This window comes from Pongo abelii, chromosome 9 (genome assembly GCF_028885655.2).
Source record: "Pongo abelii isolate AG06213 chromosome 9, NHGRI_mPonAbe1-v2.0_pri, whole genome shotgun sequence".
NCBI classification, from domain to species: Eukaryota; Metazoa; Chordata; class Mammalia; order Primates; family Hominidae; genus Pongo; species Pongo abelii.
This window is the reverse complement of record NC_071994.2, coordinates 105,335,614-105,355,343: the sequence shown is the minus strand read 5'-3', so window position 1 is coordinate 105,355,343 and position 19,730 is coordinate 105,335,614. Positions and strand designations below refer to the sequence as shown.

The following is a 19,730-nucleotide window of genomic DNA, read 5'->3' as shown; positions in this document are numbered from 1 at the left end:
AGCCTAAATATATTTTCTCTCCAAATACTCTTTTATTTTCTTCCAAGCCAGTGAATTCCAAGCTCCAAATACTCTTTTCACGACAGAAATACACAAGGAAACCTTTGAGGAAAGTGAAAGCTAGACACAAACTGTACAGCCATTACTATCTTCAGTTTTCTAGGTTTGTTTGTTTGTTTGTGGTTTTTTTTGTTTTGTTTTTTCATTTTTATTTTTTCGAGACTGAGTCTTGTTCTGTCACCCAGGCTGAAATGCGGTGGCACAATCTCAGCTCACTATAACCTCAACCTACTGGGCTCAATCGATCCTCCCATCTCAGCCTCCTGAGTAGCTCTGACTACAGTCACAGGCTACCATGCTTGGCTAATTTTTGTATTTTTTATAGAGACAGAGCCTTGCGATGTTGCCCCGGCTGGTCTTATACTCTTGGGCTCAAGTGAACTATCTGCCTTGACCTCCCAAAGTGCTGGGATTACAGACATGAGCCACCACACTTGGCCTCTTGGTTTTCCAGTTTTTTTCTACTGTCAGTGTATGAGCAAGGTATGAATGACAGAGTTTTTCACCCCATTCCTGGCTCGGAACTCTGACAATTCCTGAGAGTGATATGCTCTCAATATCCTATTATCAAATAATCAATTTAAAAGTATTTTTCCCTTGGGGGGAATTATTATTAAAAATATTTTTTCTCTGGAGGGAATTTCACATAATATTGTAACAACTTTAGTTGTAGCCTAATGCTTTTTCACTGTAAGTTTTTAGATTTTTATGTATAAAGAAACCCAGGAATCTAGAACTGAAAGTGAAAGTGAAATCTTACAGGGAACATGCTGTTCTAATTCCAAAGCAAATCTGACAGTCCTTGTAAATGTTGACAATTTCCTGGTCTGTTGATAATTTTATAACATCTTGCAAATAAAATACAATTAGACCAGCCTTGAATAAGTGCTAACGAAGATCAAATTTACAAAGAAACCTCCTCTAATGTAAAGCTTTAGTCAAGATGATGAAGTTTACCCCTCATAAATGGTGGCTTACTTTATTTTATACTGATAGTACTCTAATAAAATATAGTGGATATCATGTAAAGTACACAGATATTAAAAGTGTATAGCTTTATGATTTTGACAAATGAATGTACTCTGTTAACTATCAACCAGATCAAGATCAAGAACACCTTCCATTACCTCAGAAAATTCTTTCATGCCCTTTTGCAGTCAGTACCAAGCTATAATGCTCCCACCACTCCTCCCCCTCCCACAATCACTATTATGATTTATCACCCTAGATCTCATTTGTTTGTCCTTGAACTTCATACATATGAAATCATATGATGGGTACTCATACTGGCTTCCTTCACTCAACATATTTCTTAGTTTCATCAATATTGTAACATATATCAGTAATTGTTCTTTTTATTGCATAGTAGTATTCCACTGTATAAATATACCATAGTTTCTTTTTTTTTTTGAGACGGAGTTTTGCTCTTGTTGCCCAGGCTGAAGTGCAGTGGCGAGATCTTGGCTCACTGCAACTTCCATCTCCCAGGTTCAAGCGATTCTCCTGCCTCAGCCTCTTGAGTAGCTGGGATTACAGGTGCGCACCACCACGCCCAGCTAATTTTTTGTATTTTTAATACAGATGGGGTTTCATCATGTTGGCCAGGCTAATCTCGAACTCCTGACCCCAGGTGATCCACCCGCCTTGGCCTCTCAAAGTGCAGGGATTACAGGCATGAGCCACCGCGCCTGGCCTACCATAGTTTCTTTTTCTGTTTTCCTGCTAATGTACATTTGTGTTGTTACCTGGTTCAATCCCTTGTGGAAAGAACCTATAAACTTTTTTTTTTTGAGACAGAGTCTCACTTTTTTGCCCAAGGTAGAGTGCAGTGGTGCCATCTCAGCTCACTGCAACCTCCACCTCCCAGGTTCAAGTGATTCTCATGCCTCAGCCTCCTGGGTAGCTGGGACTACAGGCTCGAGTCACCACACCCAGCTAATTTTTTGTACTTTTAGTAGAGATGGGGTTTCACCATGTTGCCCAGGCTGGTCTTAAAGTCCTGAACTCAGGTGACCTGCCCGCCTTGGACTCCCAAAGTGCTAGGATTACAGGCATGAGCCACCATGCCCAGCCCAGAACCTATAAACATTTTAGACTTTTTTTTCTTTAATAATATAGATGAGATCTCACTATGTTATCCAGGCTGGTCTCAAACTTCTGAGTTCAAGTTCAAGTGATCCGCCCACCTCAGCCTCCCAAAGTACTAGGATTACAGGTGTGAGCCATTGTGCCCAGCCCATTTTAGTTTTTCTTTTGGTGAACCTATGAATTCTTCCTGTTGGCTAAATACCTGGATATGGAATTGCCATTGGGTAGGTGTATGTTTTATTTTTATTAGAAATTGCCAAAAGTTTTACAAAGCCTTTGCACCATTTTACACTCCCACCAGCAGTGTATAAGAGTTCTAGTTGCTACACATCTTTCCCAAGGCTTAGTATTGTGAGCCTTTTTAAGTTTAGCTCTTCTTTTGGGTATGTGGTGGCATCCCATTATGCTTTTAATTTTTCTGTCCCTGTTGATTAATGATGTTGACTATATTTTCATATGCTTCTCGACACTTTAGATATTATCTTTTGTGAGGTGCCTGTTCAAATCTTCCTCCAATTTTTAAATTGAATTGATTGACTTCAGGGAATTCCTTATATACCCTGGGTTGAGTCCCGTCATTGACATGTGCACTGTGAACAGTTTCTCCCCATTTGTAGCTTGTCTTTACGCTTTATTAATAGTTTCTTTTGATGAGTAGAATATTTTAATTCCATGAAGTCCAACTTATAATATTTTTAAGTTCAGTGTGTTTTATATCCTGTTTAAGAACCCTTTGCCTATCCCAAGATTATGAAGATTTTCTTCTATATTTTCTTTTAGAAGCTTTGTGATATTCACTTTTCTATTTAGGACTATCGAAATGTAAAAAGGGCCCGGCGCGGTGGTTCATGCTGGTAATCCCAGCACTTTGGAAGGCCAAGGCAGGCGGATCTCGAGGTCAGGAGTTCGAGACCAGCCTGGCCAATATGGTGAAACCCCGTCTCTACTAAAAATACAAAAATTAGCCAGACGTGGTGGCGTGCGCCTGTAGCCCCAGCTACTCGGCAGGCTGAGGCAGAAGAATTGCTGGAACCCGGGAGGTGGAGGTTGCAGTGAGCTGAGATCGCCCCACTGCACTCCAGCCTGGGTGACAGAGCGAGATTCCATCTCAAAAATAAATAAATAAATAAAATGGAAAAAGTTCCCTTGTCCCCCTCGCAGGGCTTGCGACAGAGGGAATGGCTCACTTATTCAGTGCCCCGCTGCTCAAACCTCTAGGGGGAGCATGCAGACGGGCAGGCTGTGGGGCTTCCACCCCACGGCAGTGTCTAAAGGTGAATGTTTACAGCTGAAGGCCCAGTGGTAGTGTGTTACAGGGTGCTCTTTTAGTTTAGCCATCCGTAGGCAGCTTATGTTAGCTGAATTAGACCCCTGCCTTATTGCAAAGACAGAGGGCTTTCTGTATCTCAGGGTTCTTGCCTTGGTGTATCAGAAGAACAGGATTACACGTGGGTTTGGAGAATGAGTGCAAGGGTTTATTGAGTGGAAGTAGCTCTCAGCAGATGGGAGAGCCAGAAGAGAAATGGTTTTCCTGTGGAGTCGGCCCGCTGGGCGGACTTGAGCTCTACTCTGACTGCCCCAGACGAACTTCTTGTTGTTCAGCGGTCAATGGCCTGCCGGCCTGCTGGTGTGCTCCTACGCCAGTGCGTTCCTCTTGACGTCCAGCCGCCTGTGTGTCTGCCTGCTTGGGTCTTGGGCAAACATTGGAAAACAACACGAAATCATTCAAGTCATTGTCTTCTGTTTCTTTCCACAATTCCGTAAACTGGCACCGATCCATAGCATTTGCATGCATATGTTGCACAACTTTCATAACTGTATCCATTATGCTTTCCATGAGCCTGATTCAGAACACTGAGCACAAATGTTTTCAGTATGTATGATGAAAGATAGACACATCAATCTCTTGTTTTAAAATTTCCTAAATTCATATCTAGCTGAAACTCTTCTTTGACAATATTAAAGTTTCAAATATTTCTGTACCATGAGTTTGACCTTTTAGTTTACATGTTGGCAACATTTCATAAATTTGGAAGTTCTTTGAGATGAAACATATCCAAAATATTAATTGGGCATGACATCTAAAGATAAAGGAAAGTACTTGCAATTTTTCAAAATTTTAATCAATTATCTTTGATATTCCTAAAAAGGGCTTGTAGGCTATGGGCAATTGTTTGGTGGCATAATTTAAAATATTTTACTTTTTGTGAAATATCATTTTTACTGTTTTCCTAATAATTTTCTAACTAAATTTCCATAACTACAATAATAATGTATTTTACCATGTCACCATGGTTTTTTTTGTGTGTGCCAGAATCCAAGCCATTTAATCACCGCCTAAAGTTACAAGCCCAGATCCTGTTAAGCATAATTTAAGAAAAAAATTGGGGGTGCTGGGCATGGTGGCTCATGCCTGTAATCCCAGCACTTTGAGAGGCCAAGGCGGATGGATCACCTGAGGCAGGAGATGGAGACCATCCTGGTCAACATGGTGGAAACCCCGTCTCTACTAAAAATACAAAAATTAGCCAGGCATGGTGGCGTATGCCTGTAATCCCAGCTATTCGGGAGGCTGAGGCAGGAGAATTGCTTGAACCCGGGAGGTAGAGGTTGCAGTGAGCTGAGATAGTCCCGCTGCACTCAAGCCTGGCGACAGAGTGAGACTCCGTCTCAGGAGAAAAAAAAAAAAAAAAAAAAAAAATTGAAACAAGAGTATGTGAAGCGAAGTTGCACCAAGCTAGCAACTGCAGTTGCCGCTGTTCTAGCTTCAGTTTCGCGATGTTTCCTTGGCCAAAAACACACTAAGTCACTTTCTAGTTTGTAGCGTTTAGCAAATAACAACAAAGCATAGCCACCAGAAACATACACCTGATTGCTATGACATATACAGTAATTCTGTGTTAGCAAGTGGAGCTAATTTCTGTATCACTGTGTGGACATAACAGCAACATAAATTGGAAGATAGTGGAACCTGCCCCCCTGTTGGTAGAATCTCACTCCAAATGAATGGAGAGATAAGTAATCATCCCAGCTGGTATAATACTGAATTGTTTCAAAACCAACTCAATTTATGCCAAGTAAAGGTACTGTGAACCCATTAAAATATGGCAGTATTGAAAAAATAAAGTACATTTGAAACCTTCAAAAATATTTTTTGTTAGAAATTTATTTCAGAATTCAGGTGACTAACTTAGTCTATTCTTTTCAATTATTTTTTGACTGTTGAGAGGAAGCATCAAATTTCTATGTAGTGTCTGAAAATATCTCTAATACTGCCTACTTTAGTATCTTTTAAAAGTTTGTATACAACAAGCAAACAGCTTTTTTGTTTTGCTCTGCCACAACAAATTGCAATTCCCATTCACTGCAAAATTCAAGACATATCTTCTTCCAGTCTTTTTTTTTATTTACTGTTCTGGTTGTAGTACTGGTAGGCTCTGCATCACCATTTGATTCCACATCACTAGTATGTCTTAGCTTTAAACTTAAATTTTTTCCCATACTTGCTTTTAACATTAGAACAAAATATAATTCTGTTATAATAATAAGCATTTTTATTTAATTACCAATTACAATTTATATAGGTATCAATTTAACTTGTGCAACCTGCATAAAACATTCAAATAATCATGTTACAATGTTACATGGGTGCATAGGAAAAATCACTTAAATAATTTTGTGGACACCAACTAGACTGGTAAGTGTTTATATGATATGACACATGTGTGCACAATGCACAGAACAATGTCACAATGACATTTTACATGATGCAACAGTAAAAGTGAAATGTAGCCCTATCAAACCAATGGAGTTGTATTAATGCAAAAATATCTTACATTGGTTCAATTTTAATTTAAATATAAATAAAAATTAAACTGAAATTAAAAATTTATTTTCTCAGTGGTGCTAGCCACATTTCAAGTGCTCAGACACCCATGTGGCTAGTAGCTATCATATCTAACACAACAGCTTTGTACCAAATATGACTGGTCCTGGCTTGCTTTTGAATCCTGACTTTTATCTTCTCACTGTTTGCTGTGAATTGACTCACGACCCTTCTGGTGGATGTTAGCTCAGACTCGTTGACCCTCACTGTTCTCAATTAAATCAGACTATCGTGTTCTGGTTTCAGCTTTTTTGCTTCCTTCCTCTAGCAGCAGCTACTTGGTTAGTGCTTCTCCTAGACCAGCGTGACTCCTCTGCAAGGCTGGGGGAGTAGGATGGGGCAAACATTAGTAAGGAGGAAACAGAGGTCAAGATTAAGGAGGAGGCTATTACAAAGCAAATGGCAGTTCTAAATAATTCTTTCTTGTCTTGGACAAAGACTTTTAAAAACATTGCAGAAGATATTACTTAAGCACAGACATAAATATTTTTGAAAATCACACAAAATAGTGGAAGAACTGAAAATGAGCCAATATTCTAATTTTCAAAAAGCAGAAGAAAGAAGATTCTGCAGACAATTTAGACTGAATGCATTTGATAACCATCTTAAGCAAGATCCTAGTATGAATTTGTCAGAGTGCCATGTGAACTTTTAGATAACGAAGTAGTGATTGTCAGGTGATAACTTGCTTTCAAATGAAATAATCTGGGCCGGACACACCCACTTCCTGTTTTGATAAGCCGATGAGACTGGTGGTAAGGCTGCAGATGTTTGAATTTTATTAAAACACTTGGCAAGTCTCTCACAATATTTTTGTGGTAAAATAGACACAAACAAGTTGAATGATAGTATCACATTGCATGTGATGTTCAATCCAACTTGATATTTGTTAAACAGATCCTTTTCTCCCTGCAGAAGATTTGGACAATGTCTCTGGAGAGATGATGCCTCAGGGCCTGATATCAAATCTCTCCTTAATATTTAGTGAATATGATTAAGGGTAGATTGGCTGAGGATACTGGGCATCATTTTTATAGGTAGCAGAAATCTGGGCTTAATAGCCAGTAAATTGTATAATAGTCTCAGAATTCAAGCAGATCCAAACAGTTGAGATTTGTGGTTTAAATGCATCTCATCAGGGCATCAAATAGCTCAAGAATAGAATTGCAGAGGTGTGATTCATAGTATAATTTGTGTTTACCTGAAGTCACACCAGCTTGGGGTGGGGCAGGGTACGCGGAATAAGAGTACGTACAGTTCCATTACTGGCCATCTACCTCTTCCCACTCCCTCCCCCAACTCCTCCTCCCTTCTTTCCCCAGGGCACACTGAGCGGCTCTCAGTGAACAGTTTGAGTTGGATTTGAAACAATTGTTTCAGCATTCAAACAATTCAGTATTATACCAGCTGGGATGATTACTAATTTCACCATTCATTTGGGGTGGGACTCAGCCAACAAGGGGCAGGTTCCCTTCTCTTCCAACTTCTGTTGCTGTTTATGTCCACACAGTGATACCGAAATTAGCTCCAGTAGCTAATACAGCATTACAATGTTTGTCATGGCAATCGGGTGTATGTTTCTGGTCTCATCTGCTGCTAGCACTGATCTGGCATTGCTGCCTTGTAGCCTCTGCCGTGCCAGTGCATGCAGGTTGTTGCTGTTGCTGCCACTTCTACCTGGGCAAGCTCCAGCAGATCCTCAGTCCCACTGCCACTTTATCACACTTAAGTTGTAAGAAGGAAGTGCTTAACTGATCCCACCACAGTTAAGAAGTGCTTCTTGAGGCCTCATCAGAAGCAGATGCCAGTGCCATGCTTCTGGTAAAGCCTGCAGGATTGTGAGCCAATTAAACCTTTTTTTCTTTATAAATTACCCAGCCTTGGGTATTTATATATAGCAATGCAAGAATGGACTAACATAGAACATTGGTACTGGGGAGGAAGGCATTGCTATAAAGATACCTGAAAATGTGAAATTGGCTTTGCAACTGAGTAACAAACAGAGGCTGAAAGAGTTTGGAGGGGTCAGAAGAAGACAGGAAGATGAGGGAAAGTTTGAATGGTTGTGACCAAAATGCTGATAGAAATATGGAAAGTGAGAGCAAAGCTGGCAAGGTCTTAGATGGAAATGAGGAAGTTATTGGGAACTGGAGCAAAGGCCACCCTTGTTACACCCTAGCAAAAAAACTTGGCTGTATTGTGTCCATGCTCTAGGAAATTGCGGAAGTTTGAACTTAAGAATGATGACTTAGGGTATCTGGCAGAAGAAATTTCTAAGCAGCAAATTATTCAAGATGTAGCACGGGCCAGGCGTGGTGGCTCACGCCTGTAATCCCAGCACTTTGGGAGGCCGGGGCGGGTGGATCACGAGATCAGGAGATCAAGACCATCCTGGCTAACACAGTGAAACCCCATCTCTACTAAAAATACAAAAAATTAGCCAGGTGTGGTGGCGGGCACTTGTAGTCCCCGCTACTCGGGAGGCTGAGGCAGGAGAATGGCATGAACCTGGGAGGCAGAGCTTGCAGTGAGCCAAGATAGCACCACTGCACTCTAGCCTGGGCAAGAGAGCAAGACTCTGTCTAAAAAAAAAAAAAAAAAAAGATTTAGCATGGCTGCTTCTAAGAGCCTATATCAGATGAAGGAGTAAAGAAATGACTTAAAGAAGTTGGAACTTATATTTAAAAGGGAAGTAGAGCATAAAAGTTTGGAAAATTTTCTGCCTGGCTCTATGGTAGAGAAAGAATCCAAGCAGGCTGTGGACCAACCACTTGCTAAAGAGACTGGCATAACTAAAAGGGAGCCAGGTGCTAATATCCATGACAATGGGAAGAAGGACTTAAAGACATTTCAGAAACCTTTGAGGCAACCCCTCTCATTATAGGTCAGAGGCCTAGGAGGAAAGAATTATTTCAGGGGCCAGGCACAGGGAATTGCTGCCCTGCTAAGTCTTAGGACACCACTCTCTGCATCCTGGCCACTCCAGCTCCACCCATGGCTCACAGGGCCACAGGTACAGCTCAAGCTGCCACTTTGGAAAGTGCAAACCACCATAAGCCTTGGCAGCTTCCACATGGTGTTAAGCCTGCAGGTGTACAAAATGCAAGAGTAAAGGAGGCTTGGCAACTCCCACCTAGATTCCAGAGGATATATGGGAAAGTCTAGATGCCCAGGCAGAAGCCTGCAGTAGGGACAGAGTCCCCACAGAGTCCCCACAGAGTCCCCACAGAGAAACTCTACTAGGGCAGTACTGAGAGGAAATGTGGGGTTTGAGACCCTACAGAGTCCCCAGCAGGACACTGCCTAGTGGAGCTGTAGGAGGAGGGCCACTACCCTCCAGACCTGAGAATGGTAAAGCCACCAGCAGCTTGCAAGCTCAGCATGAAAAAGCCACAGAAACTTAACTCCAGCCCATTAGAGCAGCCACAAATTGCATTCTGTAAAGCCATAAGGGCAAATCTGCCCAAGGCTTTGGGAACCCATATCTTGCACCAGTATGCCCAGGATACAGGACATGGAGGCAAGGAAAATTATTTTGGAATTTAAAGTTTAATGCCTACCCTGCTGGGTTTCAGACTTGCATGGGGCCAATTGCGTCTTTCTTTTGGCTGATTTCTCCCTTTTGGAATAGAGTGTCTACCCAATGCCTGTACCACCATTGTATCTTGGGTGTAAATAACTTGTTTTGACTTCACAGGCTTGTAGGTAAAAGGAACTCAACTTGAGACTCAGATGTGACTTTGGACTTTTGATTGAATTAATGCTGGAATGAGGTAAGGCTTTGGGGGACTGTTGGAAGGGATGACTGTATTTTATAATGTGAGAAGGACATGAAATTTGAGGGGCCAGAAGGAGAATGATATGGTTTGGGTGTTTGACTCCTCCTAATCTCATGTTGAAATGTAATCCTCAATCTTGGAGGTGGGTCCAAGTGGGAGATATTGGATCATGGGGACAGATCTTTCATGAATGGCTCAGCACCATCACCTTCATGATGAGTGGGTTCTCACTCTGTTAGTTCACCTGACATCTGGTTATTTTAAAAAGGGCATGGCGTTTCCTCCCTCTCTTTCTTGCTCCTGTTCTCTCCATGTGACGTGCTGGATCCCAATTGCCTTCCAACACGATTGTAACCTTCCTGAGGCCTCACCAGAAGCAGATGCCAGCACTATGCTTCCTTAAAGCCTGCCGAACCATAAGACAATTACATCTCTTTTCATTATAAATCACCCAGCCTCGGGTATTTCTTTATAGCAATGCAAGAATAGACTAATGCATATGTTAAGTGAATTCTTATCTAGAATAGATAACAAAAATTGGACATTAAAACCATCTGACTGTGACTTGTTTTCCAAGGTGGCTGAACAGGAACAGCTCTGGTCTGCAGCTCCCAGCGTGATCGATGCAGAAGATGGGTGATTTCTGCATTTCCAACTGAGGTACCTGGTTCATCTAATTGGGACTGGTTGGACAGTGGGTGCAGCCCATGGAGGGCAAGCCAAAGCAGGGTGGGGCATTGCCTTACCGGGGAAGCACAAGGGATCGGAGGATTTCCTTTTCCTAGCCAAGGGAAGCCAGGACCGACTGTACCTGGAAAAACAGGACACTTCCACCCAAATACTGCACTTTTCCCAAGGTCTTAGCAACTGGCAGACAAAGAGATTCTCTCCTGTGCCTGGCTCGGTGGGTCTCATGCCCACGGAGCCTTGCTTACTGCTAGCACAGCAGACTGAGATCAAACTACAAGGTGGCAACCTGGCTGGGGGAGGGGCATCTGCCATTGCTGAGGCTTGAGTAGGTAAACGAAGTGGCCGAGAAGCTCGAACTGGGTGGAGCCCACCATAGATCAGCAAGGTCTACTGCCTCTATAGACTCCACATCTGTGGGCAGGGCATAGCTGAACAAAAGGCAGCAGACAGCTTCTGCAGACTTAAACTTCCCTGTCTGACAGTTCTGAAGAGAGCAGTGATTCTCCCAGCACGGCATTTGAGCTCTGAGAATGCACAGACTACCTCCTCAAGTGGGTCCCTGTGTAGCATAACTGGGAGACACCTCCCAGTAGGGGCCGATAGACACCTCATATAGGTGGGTGCCTCTCTGGGACGAAGCTTCCAGAGGATCAGGCATCAACATTTGCTGTTCTGCAATATTTGCTGTTCTGCAGCCTCTGCTGGCAATACCCAGGCAAACAGGGTGTGGAGTGGACCTTCAGCAAACTCCAACAGACCTGCAGCTGAGGGACCTGACTGTTAGAAGGAAAACTAACAAACAGAAAGGAATAGCACCAACATCAACAAAAAGGACATCTACACCAAAACCCCATCTGTAGATCACCAACATCAAAGACCAAAGGTAAAGGGATGGAGAAAGATCTACCAAGCAAATGGAAAACAAAAAAAAAGCAGGGGTCGCAATCCTAGTCCCTGATACAACAAACTTTAAACCAACAAAGATCAAAAGAGACAAGGGCATTACATAATGGTAAAGGGATCAATTCAACAAGAAGAGCGACTATCCTAAATATATATGCACCCAATACAGGAGCACCCAGATCCATAAAGCAAGTCCTTAGAGACCTACAGAGAGACTTAGACTCCCCACACAATAATAATGGGAGATTTTAACCCCCCACTGTCAACATTAGACAAATCCATGAGACAGAAAGTTAACAAGGATATCCAGAAATTGAACTCAGCTCTTCATCAAGCAGACCTAATAGACATCTACAGGACTCTCCACCCCAAATCAACAGGATATACATTCTTCTCAGCACCACATCGCACTTATTCCAAAATTGACCACATAGTTGGAAGTAAAGCACTCCTCAGCAAATGTAAAAGAACAGAAATTATAACAAACTGTCTCTCAGACCACAGTGCAATCAAACTAGAACTCAGGATTAAGAAACTCACTCAAAACTGCTCAACAACATGGAAACTGAACAACCTGCTCCTGAATGACTACTGGGTACATAACGAAATGAAGGCAGAAATAAAGATGTTCTTTGAAACCAAAGAGAACAAAGACGCAACATACCAGAATCTCTGGGACACATTTAAAACAGTATGTAGAGGGAAGTTTATAGCACTAAATGCCCACAAGAGAAAGCAGGAAAGATCTAAAATTGACACCCTAACATCACAATTAAAAGAACTAGAGAAGCAAGAGCAAACACATTCAAAAGCTAGCAGAAGGCAAGAAATAACTAAGATCAGAGCAGTACTGAAGGAAATAGAGACACAAAAAACCCTTCAAAAAATCAATGAATCCAGGAGCTGGTTTCAACAAAATTGATAGACCGCTAGCAAGAGCAATAAAGAAGAAAAGAGAGAAGAATCAAATAGACGCAATAAAAAATGATAAAGGGGATATCACCACCGATCCCACAGAAATACAGACTACCGTCAGAGAATACTATAAACACCTCTACACAAATAAACTAGAAAACCTAGAAGAAATGGATAATACACTCTCCCAAGGCTAAACCAGGAAGAACTGGAATCCCTGAATAGACCAATACCAGGCTCTGAAATTGAGGCAATAATTAATAGCTTACCAAGCAAAAAAAGTCCAGGACCAGACGGATTCACAGCCGAATTCTACCAGAGGTACAAAAAGGCAATGGTACCATTACTTCTGAAACTATTCCAATCAATAGAAAAACAGGGAATCTTCCCTAACTCATTTTTTGAGGCCAGCATCATCCTGATACCAAAGCTGGGCAGAGACACAACAAAAAAAGAGAATTTTAGACCAATATCCCTGATGAACATTGATGCAAAAATCCTCAATAAAATACTGGCAAACTAAATCCAGCAGCACATCAAAAAGCTTATCCACCACGATCAAGATGGCTTCATCCCTGGGATGCAAGCTGGTTCAACATGTGTGAATCAATCAACGTAATCCATCATATAAACAGAACCAACGACAAAAACCACATGATTTTCTGAATAGATGCAGAAAAGGCCTTTGACAAAATTCAACAGCCCTTCATGCTAAAAACTCTCAATAAGTTAGGTATTGACGGAATGTACCTCAAAATAATAAGAGCTATTTATGACAAACCTACAGCCAATATCATACTGAATGGGCAAAAACTGGAAGCATTCCCTTTGAAAACTGGCACAAGACAGGGATGCCCTCTCTCACCACTCCTATTCAACATAGTGTTGGAAGTTCTGGCCAGGGCAATCAGGCAAGAGAAAGAAATAAAGGGTATTCTATTAGGAAAAGAGGAAGTCAAATTGTCCCTGTTTGCAGATGACATGACTGTATATTTTGAAAACCCAATCATCTCAGCCCAAAATCTCCTTAAGCTGATAAGCAACTTCAGCAAAGTCTCAGGATACAAAATCAATGTGCAAAAATCACAAGCATTCCTATACACCAATAATAGACAAACAGAGAGCCAAATCATGAGTGAACTCCCATTCACAATTGCTTCAAAGAGAATAAAATGCCCAGGAATCCAACTTACAAGGGATGTGAAGGACCTCTTCAAGGAGAACTACATACCACTGCTCAATGAAATAAAAGAGGACACAAACAAATGGAAGAACATTCCATGCTCATGGACAGGAAGAATCAATATCATGAAAATGGCCATACTGCCCAAGGTAATTTATAGATTCAATGCCATCCCCATCAAGCTACCAATAACTTTCTTCACAGAATTGGAAAAAACTACTTTAAAGTTCATATGGAACCAAAAAAGAGCCCGCATTGCCAAGACAATCCTAAGCCAAAAGAACAAAGCTGGAGGCATCACGCTACCTGACTTCAAACTATACTACAAGGCTACAGTAACTAAAACAGCATGGTACTGGTACCAAAACAGATATATAGACCAATGGAACAGAACAGAGCCCTCAGAAATAATACCACAGATCTGCAACCATCTGATTTTTGACAAACCTGACAAAAATAAGAAATGGGGAAAGGATTCCCTATTTAATAAATGGTGCTGGGAAAACTGGCTAGCCATATGTGGAAAGCTGAAATTGGATCCCTTCCTTACACCTTATACAAAAAATTAATTCAAGATGGATTGGATTAAAGACTTACACGTTAGACCTAAAACCATAAAAACTCTAGAAGAAAACCTAGGCAATACCATTCAGGACATAGGCATGGGCAAGGACTTCATGACTAAACATCAAAAGCAATGGCAACAAAAGCCAAAATAGGCAAATGCAATCTAATTAAACTAAAGAGCTTCTGCACAGCAAAAGAAACCATCAGAGTGAACAGGCAACTTGCAGAATGGGAGAAAATTTTTGCAATCTACCCATCTGACAAAGGGCTAATATCCAGAATCTACAAAGAACTCAAACAAATTTACAAGAAAAAAACAACCCCATGAAAAAGTGGGCGAAGGATATGAACAGACACTTCTCAAAAGAAGACTTTTATGCAGCCAACAGACACACGAAAAAATGCTCACCATCACTGGTCATCAGAGAAATGCAAATCAAAACCACAATGAGATACTATCTCATGCCAATTAGAATGGCAATCATTAAAAAGTAAGGAAACAACAGATGCTGGAGAGGATGTGGAGAAATAGGGACACTTTTACACTGTTGGTGGGAGGGTAAACTAGTTCAACCATTGTGGAAGACAGTGTGGTGATTCCTCAAGGATCTAGAACTGGAATACCATTTGACCCAGTGATCCCATTACTAGGTGTATACCAAAAGGATTATAAATCATGCTACTATAAAGACACATGTATATGTATGTTTATTGCGGCACTATTCACAATAGCAAAGACTTGGAACCATCCTAAATGTCCAACAATGATAGACTGGATTAAGGAAATGTGGCACATATACACCGTGGAATACTATGCAGCCATAAAAAAGGATGAATTTATGTCCTTTGCAGGGACATGGATGAAGCTGGAAACCATCATTCTCAGCAAACTGTCACAAAGACGGAAAACCAAATACCACATGTTCTCACTCACAGGTGGGAATTGAACAATGAGAACACTTGGACACAGGGCAGGGAACATCACACACCGGGGCCTGTTCGGGGGCTGGGGGCTGGGGGAGGAATAGCATTAGGAGAAATACCTAATGTAAATGACGAGTTCATGGGTGCAGCAAACCAACATGGCACACATATACCTATAATAAAGTATAATAAAAAGTATAATAATAATTTTTAAAAAGCATCTGACTATTTTAACTTTTGGGATAAATGGGAATTAAGTGGCTTACTATTCTTTTTTTTTTTTCTTTTTAGTCAGAGTCTTGCTCTGTTGCCAGGCTGGAGTGCAGTGATGTGATCTCACTCACTGCAACCTCCGCCTCCCAGGTTCAAGCAATTCTCCTGCCTCAGCCTCCCAAGTAGCTGGGATTACATTCGCATGCCACCACGCCTGGCTACTTTTTGTATTTTTAGTAGAGATGGGGTTTCGCCATGTTGGCCAGGCTGGTCTTGAACTCCTGACCTCAGGTGATCCATCCGCCTTGGCCTCCCAAAGTGCTGGGATTACAGGCATGAGCCACCCGCCCGTCCACTATTTTTATAGATAGGAATGAATTTAATTCCCTTCTCTTCTGTGAGAGCTATCTTTTTGAAAAAAGTAGTTTATTGTCTTTACTGGTTATAAAATTAACACATACACAATCATAAAATTAGAAAATATGGACAATTAGGATAATGAGTATGATAGCTAATAGTTTTTTAGTATGTGTGATGTGTTCAGCGCTCTTCTAAATGCTTTACATATGTAAATATGTTGAATTCCTCATATTACCCATGAGGTAGGAAATATTATTGCCATCATTTTGCTGATGATGAAACTGAGAGGTATGGAGGGGCTAAGTTTTTTTCTCAAGGTCACACAACCAGATAATAAGGATCACAAATAATCACACTGTCTAGAGATAATCATCATTTCAGTGAATATGTTCCATGCTTTTCTTTATCATATCTTTATTTAAATGAGATATTAAATGACAATTTGTAACCTGCATTTTTTTTAGTCTGTCTTATTTATTTGTTACTCAAAAAATCTTATTTTTGACTAGATTCAGACTTGGAAGTAGAAGCCCGCAGAGAGGACAGTCTGCGTCTCTTGGCAATCTGTTCTTGATGCTTCTCTTTAGCCTCCTTCATTCTCTTGGCCAAAAGTTTAGCATATTCTGCAGCTGCTTCCTTATTTTCCTTAATTCTCTGTTTCTTCAGAGCAATATGCCACCGCTCGTGCCGCAGTGCACGCGGAGTAACAAGATACTTAGTCTTGGGTTCTTTGCTCCTAGGTTTCTTACCTTCTTTGTTTAAAGCCTTTCTTACAACACACTGGTGGACATCATCATCTTCAGAGAGAATGAAAAGTTTGCAGATTCTGCTAGCTCTTTTGGGCCCGAGACGACAAGGCACCGTAGTATCAGTCAGTCCAGGAATATCCTTCTCTCCTTTTTTTACAATAACCAAGTTGAGAATGCTCAGATTGGTATCCACAATGCAACCACATGCAGATTTTTGCTTTCTTTTTCCAGTTCTTCTTGGTCTGTAACAGGCATGCCTTTTATTCAGCAGCAGGTGGACACGGCCATGGGTCAAGACACCCTGATTCATAGGGAAACCTTGTTTGTCATTCCCACTGTTGATCTGTTGATTCAGACCACATAACCCTTCCATTCTTTACCCAGAGCATCAGCAGCAACTTCTGTGGCCATACACTTCTCATAAAAATATGAAGTTTGTGTTCATTGTCCACTTCAATGAGTTTCTGGCAGCCAGTGGCCGGGAAGGAGATGTTCAGCTTCATCTTGAAGCAGCTGATCACTTTCAAGCCACCATGAAAAAGAGCTGTAGCCTGCATTTTTAACTTAATAATATTGCATCAGCTGGACATGGTAGCACATGCCTATAGTCTCAGCTACTCAGGAGGCTGAGGCGGGAGGACTGCTTGAGCCCAGGAGTTTGAGAGCAGCCTGGGCAATATAGTGAGACCCTGTCACTGAACAATTTTTGTAATTATCAGGGCATGGTGGAGTATGCTGTAGTCCCAGCTACTCGGGAGGCTGAGGTGGGAGGATTGCTTGAGTCCAGGAGTTAAACGCTGTAGTGAGCTATGATCACACCACTGTGCTCCAGCCTGGGCAACACAGCAAGATCACATCTCTATTTAAAATAATAACAACAATAATATTGCATGGATAGCTTTCCATGGCAATAAACACAATCTTCACCATCATTTTTATGGCCACAGTGTTCCACTATATGAAGTTATGTAATATAGCCATTATATAGTACTTCAAACAATGTTGAGATGAACATCTTATCCATTCATTTTTTGTTCACCCGTCTGATATTTTATCTTGGTACAAATTTCGAGAAGCATTGTCACTAAATCCAAGAGAACGCATCAGTTTATTTTGTATACTTGAATCTAAAGATCATTGTATTTTTTATGCATTCTTTTTATCACTTTTCTAGATTGAATATTAATAACAAAATGGATAATTAGGTGCCTTCCCATTAGAGAGGAAACAGATTGCTATATGTTATTGTTTCAAATCAAACTACTATCAGTAAATTTGGCAAAAATAAACAGATGAATATATTTCCCCATGAGCTTACTGGGCTTCTTACAGTTTGTCACACTGGAAACATTTAATGGTGGTGTTAGCACCTTCTAGTGGTGAGAAAGCAAAATCTGACAGTAAAGGCTAGATTTCTATGGGTTGTTTTAAAGTAAAAAATCCAAACAGGAACAGAAAACCAAACACCGCATGTTCTCACTCATAAGTGGGAGCTGAAAAATGAGAACACATGGACACAGGGAGGGGAACATCACACACCAGGGCCTGTTGGGGGGTGGGGGTCAAGGGGAGGGAGAGCATTAGGACAAATACCTAATGCACGCGGGGCTTAAAACCTAGATGACAGGTGCAGCAAACCACCATGGCACATGTATACCTGTGTAACAAACCTGCACATTCTGCATATGTATCCTGGAACTTGAAGTAAAATTTTAAAAAATAAAATTTAAAAAAGAATACAAAAAAAAAAACGTAATCTATAGCTTCATGGTATTTTTACTTTTACTTTTTATTTTTCTTTCATTTTGTTAATATGGCTGCAACGACTAGGAAAGTCCAAAAAACAAACCAGATATTTTGATGTTAATATGAGCATAATTTCATCTTAAGTATGAAACCATGTATTGTAGTTCAGCCCTAAAGGTCAAGATATTTCAGGGAATGTTAGGTGTTTTTTTTTTAAAAAGGTCAACTTTTCCCACTGTCTCAGACTTGTAAACACCTACGTAAACTGTAATTGTCTTTGTGGTTAATTACTTTTTTTTGTTTTTTTGGAGACGGAGTCTCACTCTGTCACCCAGGCTGGAGTTCAGTGGCCGATCTCTGCTCACTGCAACATCCGCCTCCCTGCAACCTCCGCCTCCCGGGTTCAAGCAATTCTCCTGCCTCAGCCTCCCAAGTAACTGGGATTACAGGTGCCCACCATGCCCAGCTAATGTTTGTGTTTTTAGTAGAGACGAGGTTTCGCCATGCTGGCCACTGGTCTCAAACTCCTCAACTCAGGTGATCCGTCCACCTTGGCCTCCCAAAGTGCTGGGATTACAGGTGTGGGACACTGTGTCCTCCCAAAGTGCTGAGATTACAGGCGTGAGCCACTGTGCCCGGCCTGTGGTTAATTACTTTTCATTTAACTTCCAGCTCAGCATAATACCACTGACTCATATTTACATAGAAATGGTAACAGGATAGTATTGTGCTAAATCACATTCATCTGGCAACAAGAATAGAAGATGTGACATTGTACATTTAGAAACAAAAGAAAATGCGGCCCTGTTAAGACTAGAAAGTACTGAAGAAGAATTATCCTCCTATTTTTTTCCAATTGCATTCCCTGCACTGAACGGTACAGCAGATCTCTGTCCTCATCTTATGGTGAGAAAATTTAAAACGCCACTATGAAGATTATCTGTTTGACATGATTCAGAACTGTGAACATCATTAATTTGGCTCTTCCCTTATATGACAAGTCTTCCTAAGTTTTTCTTAGTTTCTAAGGACATTAAGAATGTCCTGAGTGTTTCATAGTTCTGAGACTTAGACCTAAGACTATAATAGAGTTATGACCAAGAGTATAAGATCAGTTGTAACTCCTTCTAGCTGTGTCCTTCTGTTTCCAGAATATTCCTCCCCACCGGAAGCTCGGGTAGCCTCACTCACTGCTGTTGGCATCACACCTTCTATAAGAATAACAAGATGGTGTGCTGAGGAGGCAGTGAGATACCACAGGACACATGAGAAATTCATCCAAGTTGGGCTCAAAATAAGCCCTTCCTGGCCAGGCGCGGTGGCTCACACCTGTAATCCCAGCACTCTGGGAGGCCAAGGCAGGTGGATCACCTGAGGTCAGGAGTTTAAGACCAGGCTGGCCAACATGACGAAACTCCGTCTCTACTCAAAATACAAAAATTAGCCAGGTGTGGTGGGCACCTGTAATCCCAGCTACTTGGGAGGCTGAGGCAGGAGAATCACTTAAACCTGGGAGACGGAGGTTACAGTGAGCCGAGATCGTGCCACTGCACTCCAGCCTGGGCGACACTGCGAGACTCCATCTCAAATTAAATTAAATTAAATTAAAATTTAAAAAAAGCCCTTCCCAGCAGAGAAGATGGTAGCAGCATTTACTGGAGAAAATT

At 41.3% G+C, this 19,730-nt stretch overlaps 1 pseudogene; it reads right to left on the bottom strand.

The window, feature by feature from the left end:
• Positions 1–16,063: 16,063 nt before the first annotated feature.
• LOC100433563 (small ribosomal subunit protein eS6-like) lies at positions 16,064–16,828 on the bottom strand (annotated as a pseudogene).
• Between the last annotated feature and the right edge of the window lie 2,902 nt (positions 16,829–19,730).